This window comes from Schistocerca serialis, chromosome 1, assembly GCF_023864345.2.
Source record: "Schistocerca serialis cubense isolate TAMUIC-IGC-003099 chromosome 1, iqSchSeri2.2, whole genome shotgun sequence".
In the NCBI taxonomy this organism is placed as follows: Eukaryota; Metazoa; Arthropoda; class Insecta; order Orthoptera; family Acrididae; genus Schistocerca; species Schistocerca serialis.
In genome coordinates this window covers 849,286,403-849,306,846 of record NC_064638.1, presented here as the reverse complement: position 1 = coordinate 849,306,846, position 20,444 = coordinate 849,286,403, and the positions used below count along the sequence as shown (strand labels likewise).

General features: G+C 44.3%; 1 protein-coding gene across 4 annotated transcripts in view; it reads right to left on the bottom strand.

The window, feature by feature from the left end:
- The window catches only part of LOC126485121 (CAP-Gly domain-containing linker protein 1), a 552,921-nt gene that overhangs the window by 311,040 nt on the left and 221,437 nt on the right, over positions 1-20,444 (bottom strand). The gene's annotated exons all lie outside the window — the stretch shown is intronic.

Here is a 20,444-nt window from a genome sequence, read left to right as displayed (position 1 = left end):
CACTGCGAGCAATTCTAAGTACTGCTCTGCCAGACGGAGTCCTCACCATTTAAGCATTACAGAAATCATCGGACGAATTCAGGGCTCCATACGCGAATGGAATACGATAGATGATAGGAGACCGCTGGTGCTGATAGGAATTACCCTCCACCATGAAGTGTAGAATGGCTTACGAAGTGTTCATGAAGGTACAGGTTAGAGAACTGTACAAACAGAGGAAACAGTTTACTTCCTCCAAAATGTATCTCTCGCAGTGAGTTCCACGATGAAATTAGAAAATGTAGGAATGTGGCAAGGGGGTGCCAACAGTCTTTCTTTCCGTGTATCACCCACGGATTGAAAACGGAAGTGTTCATGAATAGATATCTTTTTTTTTGCTGGCGACGCGTCTTTTGCGTACGTTGTTAGAATTATGGTAGTACCAGTAATGGTACTGTTTGTGACGGATCGCCTAGATCTGTCGTCAGTACTTCATTTGACCCTCGAGGATATCGTTAAATAGGAGATTTTTAACGAGCAATACTGCTGAACGACCAAGCGAAATGTAAGTGCAGGGGGCGGGGGGTGTATTTGTGCTAACGTTTGAGGTAAATATGTTGCAGAGAGATATTTGTTGTCACGCCACGCAGTATCTAGAGGAGATGGAGGAGATATAAGTATCCAGCCTAGGTTGCGTGAGCGGCAACAGTTGGCCCGTTGTACTTCAGCAGCCACAGTGTGTTGGGCACCAATGCTGGAGTATGAAGCCTTTAAATTACGACTGTGTTACGCAGTTCTTTTTTTACCATCTGTACTTCCGTACTGATGTACCTTATTTTGCGACAGGCCAAGGTTATTATTGATGATTAATTAACTGGCGTTAAATGAAATATTCGTGGTCAGCTAGAGAAACACGAGGCCCAGTAAATGAAATGTGTGTTTTCACAATATACCAGAGTGAATCACAGCACTTTGTGTTTGGTGGTTTTGCGTTACTGAAGTAATAGCACTTGCTGCTATTATTGTTTTGAAGTTAAAAGTGCGAAAGTTCTAGTGAAAAATATTTACGTGACTAAACGTGGAGGTTAGTTACTTTTTGGAAACTAATCTCTGAGAGAATCGAAATGAAATGATTGTATGATGTTATTGGCCGGGAGACCCCATCTGGCGTTTTTCGACTGCCTAGTGCAAGTCTTCCTTTTTGACGCCACTTAGGCGACTTGCTCGTCGAGAGAGAATTGAAAATTTTTGATCACGCGTTGTGATGCAGGTTTATCAATAATACGCAGACACATCGTGATTTTAATCAGTTACAATACCATAACTGAACATTGTGCTTCTACTGGGGATATACTCGTATTTTACGGCCCTTTTGATGGTGATAGCACCAAAATCGAACTTAACGGTTCTTTCGCTTTCTGGATCGGGAAGATGTTAAATTGAGTAGTCAATCTAATAACAATTTTAAAGGGTAAACCGCCATTTGACTGCGTATTATTATATGGAGTAACCAGATTTCGTCTTTTATGCCATTATCAAGTAAATGCTAAAAGTTGTTAGACCATAATAATGGTCTACATTATTAACCATAATAATGATCCAGTAACTTTTAGCACTTTACTTGATAATGGAATAAAAGCCGAAATCCAGATATTAAAAAAGATAAATACAGTAATACGCGACAAATGGCGGTTTACTCTTTTAAAAAGTATTGCATGACTGTGGCTCAACGACACCGAAAATCTAAGAACACTTTTTCAGTCACATCCCGATAGACAGACTACCACTACATAGTGATCAAATGCGATTTCATCGAAATTCAGACATAATATTCTACAATACGCCATACTATACGTCGTAAGCCAGGTAATAATAGAACACAAAGTTTTTACGACACGACATCTTGGGTAAACTGTAACCTCAGATGGTCTAATGAAACAAACAAAGAATGGAGCGAACCGCGCGACCGCTACGGTCGCAGGTTCGAATCCTGCTTCGGGCATGGATGTGTGTGATGTCCTTAGGTTAGTTAGTTCTAAGTTCTAGGGGACTGATGACCTCAGCAGTTAAGTCCCATAGTGCTCAGAGCCATTTGAACCATTTTTGAAAGAATGGAGCACCGACTATATTTTGGTTGCTCGGTCGATTTGATGAACAAATCATCTTCAGGTCTAAAACTAGTGATGTTTAGCCCAGTTTGTCCAAAAGGGTGAGGATGCAACTATAAAAGGGAGCACTTTGGAAAAACTGCGTTTTGCAGCACTTGTTTTAGATCTCGAGATGATCTCTGAAATGATAACATTTCTGCCTTCGATTGTAATTGTGTCTGTCCGCTATATACTGGTCGCTGCACAGCCTGGCCTCTCATTCTCATGCACGGTAACTATCGTTGAAAAACGAAACCACAGCCTAAACTGGCAAGTAGCCGAAAATAAACAATTATTATAATCGAGGGCGGAAATGTCATTTCAGACGGACTAATTATCATAAAGCTTGGTTGGCTGGAAGATGCGAGGGGTACGTTTAGCCGCTTAATTGGAAAAGTTTTTCTTTCCTTCGCGGACAGTGACATCTTTCCTTCGGTGACTTTGGGTGTTACGTGGATCTGTTGAGTGCACATGACCAAAATGGATGTATGTAGTTCAGTGTCATGTTTGAAGGGAGAGGGTGAAACCCGGTTTCGGAACACAGTTTACTACTCTCGAAAAGCACCAAGAACAGGCTTAACGTCCCTATCCATGGATCACCATCAACAGAGCTACATATCCTCACGAGACACTACAGAAAATTTACTCCAAGATATTGGCACAAAATCTGACAATTAGGAACTTTATGCCACCACCTGTCCTACCCTTGCTGGTCAAATATTGGTGTTGAAAATTTCTTCCGCCATGGAGCTCAAACCAGCTTACGTCCGAGTCGAGTGACATTAGATCGGTATCGGATGCAGACGCCATTTCAGAAATTTTGTACGATTGTGATAGCTGTTCAACAGATCGAATCCAGTAACCAAAATAATAAACACAGGGGCTGCTCCATACAGTATTTCTTTCACCGAATAAATACAGTCCGATGGTATAGAAGTAAACACTCCAAACCAATCGTTCTCCACATGTAGCACACTGTTGGGTGTGACGAACAGACTAAGTCATCCTCATCATATTGTTCGCCAGAATGCAGAGGAAACGATCTATGTACGATCACGTGACCCATAAGCAGTACTCTGTCACAGCGACGAGCGGATGCGGTATTCTTGTGTTCTGTGTGCTGCTGAAAACTTTTCTACTTAGCTGTTATGCTCTTTCGAAAATAGCTAAGTCTCTCCATAAATGTCTCTGCTTCTCTAGGGGTCATTTCGCTCTCTTGTGAAGTGTCCACAAGGTTCGAAAAAGTGTGCTGAAACCACTTTGTGTGGTGATTGTTATGTTCTGTCAGAGCTGTGTCTTCGTTTCCTCTCAATTGGCTTGCATACACTCATCTATGTTGCCTTATAACACTCAATCTACATCTACAGTTCGCGAGCGATCTCAGGTAAGCCTCCCTGTGAGCTCGAATCTCTCTAATTTTATCTTCATGGCTCTTTCGTGGGTCTTTTTGAGTCATCAGTCTTCTGACTCGTTTGATGTAGTCCGCCATGAATCCTCTCCCGTGTCAGCCTCTTCATCTCCGAGTAGCACTTGCAACCTACGTCCTCAATTATTTGTCGGATGTATTTCAATCTCTGACTTCCTCCACAGTTTTCACCCTCTACATCTCCCTCTAGTACCATGGAAGTCGTTGACTGATGTTTTAAGTCATGTCCTATCATCCTGTCCCTTCCTCTTGCCAATGCTTTCCATACATCCCTTTTCTCGCCTTCTACCGAGAACCTCCTCATTCCTTCCCTTATCAGTCTACATAATTTTCAACATTCTTCTGCAGCATTACATCTCAGATGCTTCGATTCTTTCTGGTCCGGTTTTCCCACATACCATTTTCATTACCAGACAATGCTGTGCTCCAAACTTACATCCCTCAATTTAAGGCCTATGATACAGGTAGTCCGCCTGCTTAGCTGAGTGGTAACGTGATTGCCTACGATGCATTGGGCCCGGGTTCGATTCCCGACTGGGTTGGAGATTTTCTCCGCTAGTGGACTGGGTGTTGTGTTGTCCTCATGATCATTTCATCCTCTTCACCGGCACGCGAGTCGCCCAATGTGGCGTCGACTGAAATAAGACTCTCACTCGGCGGCCGAACTTCCCCGGTTGGGGCCCTCCCGGCCAGCAATGCCATTCGATCATTTCATTTCACACAGGTAGACTTCTCATGGGCAGGAATGCCCTCTCTGGCAGTGCCAGTTTGCTTCTTACGTCCCCCTTGCTCTGTTCATCATGCTGCCTAGGTAGCCGAATTCCTAAACTTCGTCTACTTCGTCGTCGCCAATTCGCATGTTAAGTTTCTCGCAGTACTCTTTTCAGCTACATCTCATTAGGTTCAAATGGCTCTGAGCACTATAGGACTTAACTTCTGAGGTCATTAGTCCCCCTAGTAATTAGAACTACTTAAACCTAACTAACCTAAGGACATCACACGCATCCATGCCTGAGGCAGGATTCGAAGCTGCGACCGTAGCGGTCGCGCAGTTCCAGACTGTAGCGCCTAGAACCGCTCGGCCACACCGGCTGGCACTTCTCATTAGTTTAGTATTTTTTTGATTTACTGTCAATCCATATGCTGCACACATTACACTGTCCATTCCATTCAACAGATTCCGTAATTCTTCATCACTTTCGCTGAGGATAGCAATGTCATCGGTGAATCTTATCATTGATATCCTTTCACTCAGAAGTTCAATCCTACTCTTGAACCTTTCTTTTATTTCCCTCATTGCTTCTTCGATGTATAGGCTGAACAGTAGGGGCGAAAGACTACACGTCTGAGCACTTTCGTTCTTGGTATTCCATTCTTATTGCCCCCTCTTGGTTCTTGTCGGCAGTTTTACTTGTACTGATGCGCTCTCGATAATGAACTCATACTGGCCAGTAACTTTGCTCAGCATGAACAATCTACATTGTACCTCATATCATCATATTAATCAGTTGCCGACGGTAAGAGATGCGTTCAGAAACACTGCATTCCTTTCATAATATCAGCAGTCGAATAGTTTTTGCAGCCTATTGCCACCTGACTGAATTAACAAAAATATGGAAAGTACCTCAAAGCCCAAACCGACTGCAGGACAAGTACACAGAGCAGTTTAGGGGTTTGGGAGCAGACAAGGGTGAGTACCGTCCAGTAACATTTTGAACGCCCATCAGAGCAGTTTGAAAGAAGGGTGTCCAACACGAAACAGTTGACACGTATGCACTGGTCGACAATAACACCGCCGAGAGTATTGTTAGCACAGTGGCTATTCAACAGCGCGCCGCACCGCGACGTGTGTCTTCGTTCAGCACCATGATACACGCGTTCCGAGCGGGCAAGCGTGCTAACGTACGGGGCGCGGGCGGAGAGGGAGGGAGGGAGGGAGGGAGGGAGGGAGGGAGGGAGAGAGGGAGGGAGAGAGAGAGAGAGAGAGACCGCGGGAGGTGAGGAATGAGAGTGAGAATACACTCGCTGTTGAGCTCTCGTTATTAGTCTATTACAACAAATAAAGCACAAATAATGTTCACAATATAACCCTGAGAAGCTGAACATCATTCTAGAGAGAGCAATAGTCGAGATCTTCCTGCATTTCCCGTCAATGAATAAAAGAAGACGTCTCATCTCTGTAACGGAAGAATCTTTATGCGTCTTCCTCAAAAGTACAGCTATAAATAGTAGAAAAAAGTCCGTTCAAAATACAGGGTGTATCAAAAAGAATCATCTGATTTAAAAAAAATCATAACTATTATGATATTTGAAATATGTGCGTGAACAGCGTGCTGTTGGAAAGAGCAAACTATCGAGTTTTACTTGGTTCCCGTTAAGTAGCAGCTGTGAGCGCCCACTTCAGTTTAAGTAAAAACGGTATCGGGACAACAGAAAGCGTTTTGTATTCCACGTTTTGGTCAATGCGGGTCAGGAATAACTGTTCAGCGTGGCTTTCGTACTAGGTGTGGTGTGGATCTTCCGGCAGCATAGGGCAGAGCATTAGACGTTGGCATGAACAATTCCAAAAAACAGGCTGTTTGTGTAAAGGCAAATCGCCGGGCCGTCCCCGAGTGTCTGACACAAGAGTTCGAACGTATCAGCCGTAGTTTCACAAGGTGTCCGCAGAAATCGGTTCGCAGTGCAGCTCGACAGCTCAACATGCCCCCGGTGTTCGTCTAGCGTGTGTAGCGTCGACGATTACACATGAAACCGTACAAAATTCAGCTACTGCAAGCTCTTCGTGAAGGTGACAAACAACAACGTGTGGAGTTCCGTAATTTCGTTCTTGGCACGATGGAGGATGACAGTTTTCTTCCACTTTAGTGTTTAGTGACGAGGCAACATTTAAATGGAAAGGTGAACCGTCATAATGCGAGAATATGGGATACAGAACAACCACATGAAGTTGTATAACATGAGAGTGACTCTCCAAAATTTAATGTATTTTGTGAAGTTTCACGGGAAAAGGTGTTTGGTCCATTTTTCTTTGCCGCGAACACTGTTACAGGAAGCACACATCTCGATATGCTTGAGAACTTTCCTTTCCTACAGTTGGAGACTGATTCCAACGACTTCATTTACCAACAGGATGGGGCACCGCCACACTGGCATCTGGAAGTGCGGGAATTTTTAAATCAAAGGATTACTGAACGCTGAATCGGTCTCATTGGAGCAAATAATTCAGCCTTACGTCACTGGCCTCCAAGGTCACCGGACTTGACGGTATGTGATTATTTCTTGTGGGGGTTTATCAAGACATCGTATAACAGCAGCTGTGGAGTCTGTAACTCAAGACATTCTCGCTACAGTGTGGGAACAATCTTAATACCACATTGACATATGCCGTGTATCTCAAGGGGGGCATAGTGAACACCTATGAAAATGTATGGAAAAAAAACTTTTTCCCCTTCATAAAAAATCAAAATTAATTCTATATATTTATTGATTTCAGAAATATAAACGTGCCAAATCGGATGATTCTTTTTGATACACCATGCATATTTACTATATGAAGTTGATCTGACTTGCTTTTGCACCCATCATGATTCTCAAAATGAACCTATTAATAGGTTACTATAGGGGTAATGCAAATGGCTCAAGTGGTTACATTAACGTACCAGAACTCCATCTTCCACACAACCACAACTTTAAGTTGGCAATAAGTAGAGGGCTATGTGAATAAGAGAAATAGATCCGCACTGCACTGGGAAATACGTTATTCACGACCGGATCGGCGGACATTAAAATAATGTAAACCTCTTTAACCTGTTCAGCATGCCGGGGCTCTGACGGTAGAATTGCCTCTGGCTCTGTCCGAAATGAGTGGTGGTGGTGGTGGTGGTGGTGGTGGTGGTGGTCAGTAGTAGTAGTAGTTAGTAATTTTGAAATCGTCCTTGTCTAATGCAACTGGATGAAAATCGCAACACAGAAAATGTTGGTTAACTTTTAACCATTAAGCCATTATTATTGTGGATATCCTCTGATATTCACATCGGCGCGAGCTTTTAACCGCAAGGTCACTATTACTGCGGATAGCCGCAGTCACGCAAACCTCTAGCGATAGGAAATGAGAAACCTTACAATGTTCTTTTAACTACAAATGTATCAATCTTTTGTAACAGTGAAAGTACAGTCCTCAACGAGAACGCAAGGAATATCAACTCGATTCCAAGTCGACTTATACAGTTTACAGCCACAGGGTGCCTCTGAAATGAGAAATTTACTTGTTCGCCCGCACTTAAAGAGATTGTTCACACGTGTGTTTTCTATGTAAACCATTATAAATCTGCGAACAGAGCAAGTAGAGATCTGAACACTCCGCAACCGCTCATTTGGAAGACGTTACTGAGATGATTGAAGCAGAAAAAATATATCTATCACCACAAGGTCTGAGAGCCGAGACCAAAATGATTTGAGGTGCTGACACCATAAGGGAGTACAGCACACAGACATCGAGACCACGTTGAATTGAATACCGGAGAAATCGGTGAGAGAGCTTTTCATGAATGTTCATATGTACAATGTGTGATTCTCAGCACCTCAGTTGCTTTCAGGTTGTATCTGAATGCATCAGTGTGTGCATAACTATGGCGTTGAAGTAACTACTTTTCTGTGATCGGTGGAGTGAAGAAACACGCTACGCCAATCTGGAGCACGAAATTCCCCGTGCTATTGTGCAGCGCATCTGCGAGTCACGAAAAATATATGTTTCCTGTCCGATCTCACATCTTAACGTTTACGGTTCCTTTTATTCGTGGAAGAGATAATTACTGGACACGTGTACTTGGACATGCTGGTGCCCAAAACAAAAAAGGGTGTAGGATGATACCAAAGGCGATTGCATTGGCCCATTAGCAAGTGTTGGAGGATTACGATGATGCAAACGATTGTTTCAGCACTATAAACTGAGCGTGCCTGTGGAAAAAATCAAAGTCAGCTCTCACTAAAGAGTCAATATATTTTCTTTTTTCACACCATTCCAAAACAGGTAAACTACGGCCGGCAGTGTCGACTTCACACACCAACAGGATTGTGATACGCCCTGCTTCCAATCCGACAGAGGAAAATCGATCGATCGTAGTGGAGACAAAGATGAAAAATTCCTATCATGGCCTCCCATCGTAACCTGCTGAGGCGCTTCAGTGCTGAGCTACACGAAAGACTCTGTACCACTTTTCGCGGCGCTACAATATCACACAACAATACCTGCGAACAGAGTGATGCCATGTTACGTCGAATTCCAATCGATCTTTATCACAGGCTGTGATTAAATCCCCGTCTTTCCAGTCACATTTAGATTTTACATCGTTTCTTCGAAACGCCATGGAATATACCGGTAATGTTCCACTGACAGAACGACAACTGATGTCTTACTCGTACTTTTTCGAACTGAGCCTCGTCTCTAATGGCGAAATGTTGGAAATATAAGCTTCTTGAAACTTCCTAACAGATTAAAACTGTGTTCAACTGTTGGACTTGAACCCACGATGTTACCTCTCGGGAGCAATGCTCTTATCGACTGATACATCCATGCACGACTATCGAGATGTCTTCTCCTACTTCCCAAACTTCACAAAAATTCTCCTGAGTACTTTTCGACACTAGCTCTCCAGGAAAAAAAGATATGTTAGAAAGTTTCAAAAGAACGCACACAACACTGCAGAGTGAAATGTGCGTTTTAGGCTGTGACTACACCATTTCTCCGCAGTATCCTTTCTGTTAGGAGTGCCAGTCCCGCAAGGTATACAGCAGAATTTATGTGAAGTTTGGAAGGTAGGAGAGAGGAATGGCGGAAGTAAAAGCTGTAAGGGTGTGTCGTGAGTCAAATGGTTCAAATAGCTCTGAGCACTATGGGACTCAACTGCTAAGGTCATTAGTCCCCTAGAACTTATAACTAGTTAAACCTAACTAACCTAAGTACATCACAAACATCCATGCCCGAGGCAGGATTCGAACCTGCGACCGTAGCGGTCTTGCGGTTCCAGACTGCAGCGCCTTTAACCGCACGGCCACTTCGGCCGGCTCGTGAGTCATGTTTTGGTGTCTCAATGAGAGCATTGTTCGCAAATCGCAAGGTTTTGGGTTCGACTCTTGGTCCGTACACAGCTTTAATCTGCCATAAAGTTTCAAAACGGCCCACTTTCCGCTGCAGAGTGAAAGATTAATTTTGGTACCAGGTGGTTATAATCAAAGTGCACCTACACATGGATGTCCAATGTGGGCCATAATTATCGTATGTCACCGAAACATGGTAGATATTCTAACGCGTTAATGCGGAACCGATTTACTCTAGAAAGGAATAGTTTCAACTTTGGCTGTCAGGTGCATGTCTGGGGTGTGAATGCAAAAAGACGTATGAAATATTTCCGTAAATAATGGATTAGGAATAATCGTAGGAAGAAAAGGTCAAATGAGTGAGAAAAGCATAATGTTGATCTTATTACTAACTGCTGCTTACACAGCTTGTTCAATATGAGCACTGGAGATGTTGACGAGATTCTGTACAGCGCCAGATATGCACCAGGGAGCCAAAACTGGGACTAATTTTTTCCCAGTGTAAATTGGTTCCTTATCAACGCGTTAGAATATCTACCAAGTTTTGCTTCCATACGATAATTACAAACCACACTGGGTCTCCATGAGTAGCTGCACCTTAAATAATCACTGGGTATAAACTTTTGACCTTTTTCTTTCGAGAGTATACAGAGCGCTACTTCCCATAACAAAAGAGGGTGCAGGGTGATACCAAAGGCGATTGCATTACCCCTTTAGCGGGTGTTGAAGGATTACGGTGGTGAGAGCGATTGTTTCAACACTATGAACTGAACTTGCCTGTGCAAAAAATCGGAATAAGCCTTCACTAAAGGATCAACATGTATTTTTGCACACAATTCCAGAACAGGTAACCTACGGTCAGCTATAGGCAGGAGCAGGAGTTGCTAACGGTCTGATCGCTATAATAGGAGTTCGTCATTAGGTAGTTCGTCAGCGACGAGACTGAGTCGCACTGTCCGGTGACTTCCCTTGGTACCTGACGTGCCACCGCCTTCACTGTTTTGTTTAGGCACTGATGCACCACCAGCCACGAGCAGCACAACAGGAACACTCTCAGATGTAGCATGTGGGAGGAGGCAGCAAGGCCGCTGCAAAAGCAATTAGCTGTCAGTCAGATTGTAACACCCAAGATACAGGCTATTTGACAACAGCGTTGCGGCTGGCTGCAGCTGTACGTCGTGGAATTCGCCGTCTTAAACGCTACCTATTTATTGTGAAGTAGGGGTGGTCAACATTTTAGCTTACCTGGGCCACATTGGAAGGCAACGAGTGTATTTGGACCGTACATAGTAAACGTAACACTAACTGATGGGGAGAAAGGGGCCAATGAGAGAAGTGTCGTGAGGCGGGAGTTTCGAATTGAAAATATTCAGTTTATCGTAACTTCTCATAAACAAAATACTTTTGAACCTTTTTATCGATCGTGTGATAGATGCTCAACTTCTTGGGTGGCACTGACACCCATTTGGGGTGCATGCCGCGGGCTGGACACCCTTGTTCTAGCGGTTTCACTTTCGGAAGCCTGATCACCACATTCATTAGCTGACAATACGTGCACTAGAGCGGATGCTTGCGATAAGTGCCTAACATTCAAGGCATGCTACCTCCGCTAAATCTGCAGCAAACAATCGCCGTGGAAGACTTTGAGAGACCATCATTTGATGTCCTCAGCAATTTCCAATTTTCTAGTTTGGAATACCTGTATGCATCATGACTTTTTCTGGACGGAGAGGTAAGGAATTAAAATCTTGACGGCAGCTTTCTGAGACGTCAAATCTGAACTACAGTATTCTACTTCTGGTGGGGCTCCAACCCACGGCGAAATTTTGTGCAATAAGTATGGAAAAATTGGAAAGAATAACAGCAACAGAATTATATCTCTCGATAGAAAAGAAATTCTTAGTTTTTACACGATTGTAATGGTATGTGTGTGTTTAACAGTACGAACACTGCCGTTTCAAAGTTCACAGCCTCATTCGACTATAGCTTGAATTGTTGGGAACTTTATTTGTTATACATAAATGCTGATACCGAGACGAATATCTTCTGTAACAATGAGTGCAGCTTTTAGGCACCTAAGGGACGTGAAGTAGTGTCAGAAAACAGCCACTCCATTATCGGGCCTATTTATTTTAATTAAATAATATTAATGAGAAAGAACCATTGTACAATCAATCATAAAAATCTCGCTCACTGAGACTCAAAATTTTTTTTCGAACTATTTATTACATTGCTTGCTTCCGAGAGTGACTCGGAAGCCGGTATTGTTTTGCTTCACTGTGATTGTGCGCTATCTCGCGGTGGATGGTTGGAACTACGAGCGCTACGACAGCAGCGCGCGTACTCGTGCGCTCTCTGGCCGCGACTTGACCAACTACTCCGCGCTTCAACCGTCGGTCCACGCATTACTTTCGCAACACGAATCCGTCCTCTAATAAGTATTATCAGCTGTCAAAGAGTGCCCGCAGTGGGTCACTGGGTCATCAGCAGAGAGCGCACTCTCACTATCTTAAGGCGACACTGCATTCTGATATTGAATATGACTACTTTCATACACGAACATTAATTTTAGTGCAGTTATACTGATTAGTATCAATTGTCTTTGTATTACTTCATTTAAATTCTAAACCTCTTGATAGTTGGTTTCAGAAATGAATGTAAATGCTCCAAATATATATATGAACTAAATTTCTGGTCTCCATGGACATTTATAGGGACGATCGAGTTTTATATTTCTTAGACATCCAGGTCATTCCAGAAGGAGCACTAGTGCATTTGAACCAGAATGGGAAAGGAAATCACCTTGATATAGCATTCGCCCAAATTGACAGGAAGCGCGGAAAATCTTTATCTAGATAGCTGAAAGGGAATCTGTTTCCTGTTCCGCAATATGAATTCAATATTATGGGTGTTTTTGCTGGCAATGCGCCTTTCCTTCAGAACAGAGCCGTTGCTCCGAAACTTGTTGAATTAAACAGTAAAGTAAAAGTATTGTGATGAAGACGGTGAAATAACGTAATGTGTCTTGAATCACTGCATCATACCGTTCCATCCATTTACTGTGGAATGCGTGGCAAGAGAAAACTCTCCCTTGAACATAAGATGCTCAGTAGAGCAACATATTCTGGAAAAATGTGAACTTTGGAAAAGTTGAACACTGAGCTACATTTCCGGATGGCTGCGTGAAAAGATATTGTTTCAAAAATGTCGTCCACGTTTGAAAGCCATCAACAATTCTGCCAACCCATAAAAGTATTTTTTGTTTGCGTTAACTTGGCACGTATAAAGATAAATTAAATAATATCCATAAAAATACGTTGAAATATTCCACGAACTGGTAAATTACTTTGGAGAGGCAAAGGCGCATGTGAGACGATAGTGAAGACTGAACGAGGCACTGCAATTGTTAGCACGTAGAGCTATGGCCGCAATGAATGGGTTTGAAAGGAAACTTGTGCACTTGTCCAAAGAGCTTCTGGCGAACGATAGGTATGCTCATCCATTCGGCATGTATCGTCACGGGATCGCTTAGTCGGCGCGAAGAGTTACCGAGATGCTCAATGAATTCCAGTGGCAGACGCTACAAGAGAGATGTGTATCACGGAGAAAGCTACTGTAGAAATTCCGTGAGCGTACGTTGCAGAAGAGTCGAGCAACATACTATGTACTCCCACATACGTCTCGCGAAATGACAACAACGAGAAAAAGGGGAAGACAGGTTTCATATAGGGGTTTATCGGCAGGGCAGTGGAACCAGAAGTACCCACCGCCACGCACCGAACTGTGGATCGCGCAGTATAGATGTTGATGTTCTTATCGTACTGATTTGCAGTTTCGTTCGGGAAGACCTCTACGCCGAGGGGCCGCTAAATTCTTAATACGGGGTGACCCAAAAGTCCGTTAACATTTGAAATTGCATTAATTCACGGAATAATGTAGGTAGAGAGGTAAAATTTGACGCACATTCCTGGTATGACATATGCAAAAAACGCCAAACAGATGGCGCTGGGCAGCAACAAACACGTCAATGATGCCGCATCAAATTTAAATGGCTCGAAGCAGTATGGGACTTAACATTTGAGGTCATCAGTCCCTTAGACTTGGAACCACAGTAGAGCGTCGATTATGCGAAGTAATTGGGGGACATGGGTGTTCGGAAAACTGGTTTGTTCGGCTAATCGAACTGTACATGTTTATTTGCCAAAAAGAAGTACTGTACAGTAAATTTATTCATAAAAACAGGCATCTCTTTTAGTATTACAAAGTAACATACAAAGGCAACTTCAGTAAGAATATATAGTATGTGGCACAGTTCATTAAACAAATATACACTCCTGGAAATGGAAAAAAGAACACATTGACACCGGTGTGTCAGACCCACCATACTTGCTCCGGACACTGCGAGAGGGCTGTACAAGCAATGATCACACGCACGGCACAGCGGACACACCAGGAACCGCGGTGTTGGCCGTCGAATGGCGCTAGCTGCGCATCATTTGTGCACCGCCGCCGTCAGTGTCAGCCAGTTTGCCGTGGCATACGGAGCTCCATCGCAGTCTTTAACACTGGTAGCATGCCGCGACAGCGTGGACGTGAACCGTATGTGCAGTTGACGGACTTTGAGCGAGGGCGTATAGTGGGCATGCGGGAGGCCGGGTGGACGTACCGCCGAATTGCTCAACACGTGGGGCGTGAGGTCTCCACAGTACATCGATGTTGTCGCCAGTGGTCGGCGGAAGGTGCACGTGCCCGTTGACCTGGGACCGGACCGCAGCGACGCACGGATGCACGCCAAGACCGTAGGATCCTACGCAGTGCCGTAGGGGTCCGCACCGCCACTTCCCAGCAAATTAGGGACACTGTTGCTCCTGGGGTATCGGCGAGGACCATTCGCAACCGTCTCCATGAAGCTGGGCTACGGTCCCGCACACCGTTAGGCCGTCTTCCGCTCACGCCCCAACATCGTGCAGCCCGCCTCCAGTGGTGTCGCGACAGGCGTGAATGGAGGGACGAATGGAGACGTGTCGTCTTCAGCGATGAGAGTCGCTTCTGCCTTGGTGCCAATGATGGTCGTATGCGTGTTTGGCGCCGTGCAGGTGAGCGCCACAATCAGGACTGCATACGACCACGGCACACAGGGCCAACACCCGGCATCATGGTGTGGGGAGCGATCTCCTACACTGGCCGTACACCACTGGTGATCGTCGAGGGGACACTGAATAGTGCACGGTACATCCAAACCGTCATCGAACCCATCGTTCTACCATTCCTAGACCGGCAAAGGAACTTGCTGTTCCAACAGGACAATGCACGTCCGCATGTATCCCGTGCCACCCAACGTGCTCTAGAAGGTGTAAGTCAACTACCCTGGCCAGCAAGATCTCCGGATCTGTCCCCCATTGAGCATGTTTGGGACTGGATGAAGCGTCGTCTCACGCGGTCTGCACGTCCAGCACGAACGCTGGTCCAACTGAGGCGCCAGGTGGAAATGGCATGGCAAGCCGTTCCACAGGACTACATCCAGCATCTCTACGATCGTCTCCATGGGAGAATAGCAGCCTGCATTGCTGCGAAAGGTGGATATACACTGTACTAGTGCCGACATTGTGCATGCTCTGTTGCCTGTGTCTATGTGCCTGTGGTTCTGTCAGTGTGATCATGTGATGTATCTGACCCCAGGAATGTGTCAATAAAGTTTCCCCTTCCTGGGACAATGAATTCACGGTGTTCTTATTTCAATTTTGCAGGAGTGTATATACATATTACATACCCACTTTGCATGAACAATACACGCAGTATACAAAATTAACGTTTAAAAAAATCCTGTATTTTGGTCTGTCTAAGCAAGCCTACGCCCTTACGAGCAGCAAAGTCACATACTTTTTTCATTACAGATATTTGAAACTGGTCACTTTCATCTTGGGCTTCAAACCATCGCAAGGCAGTATCTAAAGAAGTGAACGCCTCAGAAGCTGTTGGTATACTTTCTGGAACACTGATTGATGAGATGCTGGCGGCGTCATCTTTATCAGTGACGACATTTACAATCTCGCTGTCCTGCATGATTTGGTGTCCTGGATCTGCATCATCGATATTCATCCACTCATGAACGTCTTCTTAATCGCATTCGTGGCAATCTATTGCTTGGTTTGGGAGTGAGGGGGATGATGGACGGTAGGGTGGGAGAGTAACAGGTGCGAGCGAGTATACAGTTCGGTTAAGCGGTCGTTCGGTTGACCGACGTTCGGATAATCGACGCTCTACTGTACTTAAACCTAACTAGCCTTAGGACATCACACATATCCATGCCCGAGGCAGGATTTGAACCTGCGACCGTAGCAGCAGCGCGGTTCCGGACTGAAGCGCCTAGAACCGCCGGGTCACAGCGGCCGGCGACGCCGTATCAGAATAGTGTATAAAATGAGGTGGAAGTAAGAAGGAGGGAGGGGTTAAAATGGGGTAGTGATGCGTAAAATATGACTAAGTAAGTGAAGGTCACTTAGCCTCTGCTACTCAGTTCCGCCTCTCACCTACAAGTTGGTGAATCCCGAGAATCTGAGCAGTCCTGTAGAAGACTGGGTACTCAACCTCAGTGGGAAACAGAGTCATGGCAGACGAGAACGAGAGAAATGGTTCTCCGAAGAATAAGGAGTGGGCTATGGGCTAATAACCCATACCTGGAAAAAATCTTACTACGGAAGCTCAAGGAAATACAACTGGGCAGACCCTAAGGTTGGTTGGTTGGTTCTGAGCACTATGGGACTTAACATCTATGGTCATCAGTCCCCTAGAACTTAGAACTACTTAAACCTAACTAACCTAAGGACAGCACACAACACCCAGCCATCACGAGGCAGAGAAAATCCCTGACCCCGCCGGGAATCGAACCCGGGAACCCGGGCGTGGGAAGCGAGAACGCTACCGCACGACCACGAGATGCGGGCAGACCCTAAGGCAAATACATGGCAAATTAACAACGAATATGAGAGCTGGATCATGAAATGTACAGATATAGAGTAGGAGCCCTTGGAAGCCTGACTGAAATAGTGAAAACATACAAGGTGGATATCATGGCCTTTGCTAGAGGTAAGATGGACTGGACAGGATACCTTCAGAGACAGCAGTCACAATAGTGAACACACACTTGGTGTGGGATTTATAGTCACTCAAGCACTGTACAACTAGTGATAGGATTTGAAGCAACAAGTCCAAGGATATGTGGAAATTCTTTCACTTGAGTCTCTTAAACGAACATGCCCCTACTGAGGAGAAGACAGCAGAAAAGGAGATTCCATGAGGAACTGGAGGAAGTTCATCGACTGTGACCGATAAATGATATAAAAATGGTGATAGGAGATGTGAATGCTAAGGTAGGGCAGGAGTGGATCTCCTCCCCAGCCATTGGTAAATGCAGCTTGCATAAAGAGAGTAATGACAATGGACTCCGCCTGATAAATTTTGGAGCATGACTTAACATGACAGTTTCTAGCACGTGGTTCCAGCATGAGAATATACACAAAATGACCCGGGTGTCACCAGATAATACTAGGAGCCAAACTGATCATATATTAATAGATACCAGGCATGGCTCTGACGCACTAGACTGCCGTAATTTCAGACGTGCTCGTATGGACTCTGATCATTACCTCCTCATAGCGAAAATTAGACGGAGAATTTCAAATGCACTTAAAGGAGAAAGACAAAATAAGCATAATATATCAGACATTTAAGACCTAAGGAAAGCTGAACACCTAGCTACTAATTTCGAAAATAGATTGACAGGAATCCTACAGAACAATACTCATGAAATACAGGCTGCTGCAAAGGAAGTGACTGGTATGGAACAACAGACTAGAAGGAACGAATGGTATGAGGAAGAGAGTGAGGAGGCAATAAGGACAAACAATGGAATATATAAAAAGACGCAGGCCAAAAGAAGAAGAATGCTTGTGGACGACTATAGAGAAAAAAGAAGTGCAGAAAAGCGGTTTCTGAAAGCAAAGAAGAGAAGCTTATTCGAAAGACAGTTGTAGGACATTGGATTACTGAGTAACGCTAATGGAAACGAGAAATTCAATAGAAAGGTCAATAACCTTAGAAAGAAATGTCAACAAAAAACAAAACGACGTACAGGAAAAAATGGTGAACCAATAGCATCACAGCAAGTAGTTCATAGTACTTTAAGGTATTATTACACTCGGAGAATGCTTAAGCATGGGGACTAACTGAAAACCAACAAGTGGAAGAAGAGGAAAATGGGATTCCCTCGATGGAAAAGATTCGGCTAGCAATAAACAAACTAGCCTGGCAATGACGGTCTGCCAACTCAGCTTGTTAAGTGTGATGGAGAACATCTAGGTAGATGCATGCACGCCCTGATCTCAGATATATGGACACAGAAAGTCATCCCAGATGATTGCGATGTTGTTGTGACCTGTGCTATACATAAGAAACACGACATCCTGGAATGTACAAACTAAAGGGGAATTACATTATTGAAGACTGCAGGTAAAATATTTTCCTCTCTGCATTGTACCTGTGTAAAACCTTTTGTAGAAAAATCAATTGGTAGATATCAGGCAGACTGTAGATCTGGTAAATCAACCATCGACCAAATATCTATCCCGAGGCAGATATTGAAAAAAACAAGGGAATAAAATAAAGAAGCACATCATATTTTGTTGATTTTAAAGCAGCATATGACAGTATAAAAAGAAATAGGCTTATCGGTTAAAAACAGTCTTGGTTGCAATTTTAGTTTTTTTTTATTTTTCAACGACGCGTTTCGTCTTATTTAGGCATCTTCAGGTTATCTACATAGAAAACAGAGAACAAATACATCTATTTAAGAATCGCGATCGCGTTGTGCAGACTTGAATAACCTATAAGCATGTATAAACGGATCACCTATTGAAAGAGCAAATACCTTAATTTGGTATTTCTTAGAAGAATCCTTTAGTCAGTGTAGTCAAAGGGCATCGTCGAATGTACGAGGTGCATTCAAGTTCTAAGGCCTCCGATTTTTTTTCTAATTAACTACTCACTCGAAATCGATGAAACTGGCGTTACTTCTCGACGTAATCGCCCTGCAGACGTACACATTTTTCACAACGCTGACGCCATGATTCCATGGCAGCGGCGAAGGCTTCTTTAGGAGTCTGTTTTGACCACTGGAAAATCGCTGAGGCAATAGCAGCATGGCTGGTGAATGTGCGGCCACGGAGAGTGTCTTTCATTGTTGGAAAAAGCCAAAAGTCACTAGGAGCCAGGTCAGGTGAGTAGGGAGCATGAGGAATCACTTCAAAGTTGTTATCACGAAGAAACTGTTGCGTAACGTTAGCTCGATGTGCGGGTGTGTTGTCTTGGTGAAACAGCTCACGCGCAGCCCTTCCCGGACGTTTTTGTTGCAGTACAGGAAGGAATTTGTTCTTCAAAACATTTTCGTAGGATGCACCTGTTACCGTAGCGCCCTTTGGAACGCAATGGGTAAGGATTATGCCCTCGCTGTCCCAGAACATGGACACCATCATTTTTTCAGCACTGGCGGTTACCCGAAATTTTTTTGATGGCATTGAATCTGCGTGCTTCCATTGAGCTGACTGGCGCTTTGTTTCTGGATTGAAAAATGGCATCCACGTCTCATCCATTGTCACAACCGACGAAAAGAAAGTCCCATTCATGCTGTCGTTGCACGTCAACATTGCTTGGCAACAAGCTACACGGGCAGCCATGTGGTCGTCCGTCAGCATTCGTGGCACCCACCTGGATGACACTTCTCGCATTTTCAGATCGTCATGCAGGATTGTGTGCACAGAACCCACAGAAATGCCAACTCTGGAGGCGATCTGTTCAACAGTCATTCGGCGATCCCCCAAAACTATTCTCTCCACTTTCTCGATCATGTCGTCAGACCGGCTTGTGTGAGCCCGAGGTTGTTTCAGTTTGTTGTCACACGATGTTCTGCCTTCATTAAACTGTCACACCCACGAATGTACTTTCGACACATCCATAACTCCATCACCACATGTCTCCCTCAACTGTCGATGAATTTCAATTGGTTTCACACCACGCAAATTCAGAAAACGAATGATTGCACGCTGTTCAAGTAAAGAAAACGTCGCCATTTTAAGTATTTAAAACAGTTCTCATTCTCGCCACTGGCGGTAAAATTACATCTGCCATACGGTGCTGCCATCTCTAGGACGTATTGACAATGAACGCGGCCTCATTTTAAAACAATGCGCATGTTTATATCTCTTTCCAGTCCGGAGAAAAAAAATCGGAGGCCTTAGAACTTGAATGCACCTCGTATCAGGCCAACATCGCCTTCGATAAACTCAGTAAAAACTAGAAATACAAAATAGTAAAATAATTACCTCTTCTGGATGGACGCGAGAGGCACCAAGATCTACATAACGCGTTCCCGTTCACAGGAGCGAGTAAGAGAGTAAGATGGGGGCTCAAGTAGTAAGCATAATGCTCAAACGCATTATTTGCGTTCGATAACAAGCACCTGTGATTGTTTCACTTGGTTTTAAAACCTAATGGTACACGACGCCGAGCTGGTCCCACCAAATGCAGAGCATGATCTTGGAACCGTGAATATTCGGTTTGGCCGTCGACGTGGAAGCATGGCCGGGATGTCCTCTTGACTTTTTGCGTTTAGGATTATCGTAATGAACCCATTTTTCGTCCCTGGTCACAATGCGATGCAGAAATCCCTTCCGTTTTTGCATCTGAAGCAACTGTTCACAAGCACACAAACGCCGTTCAACGTCTCTTGGTTTCAGCTCACA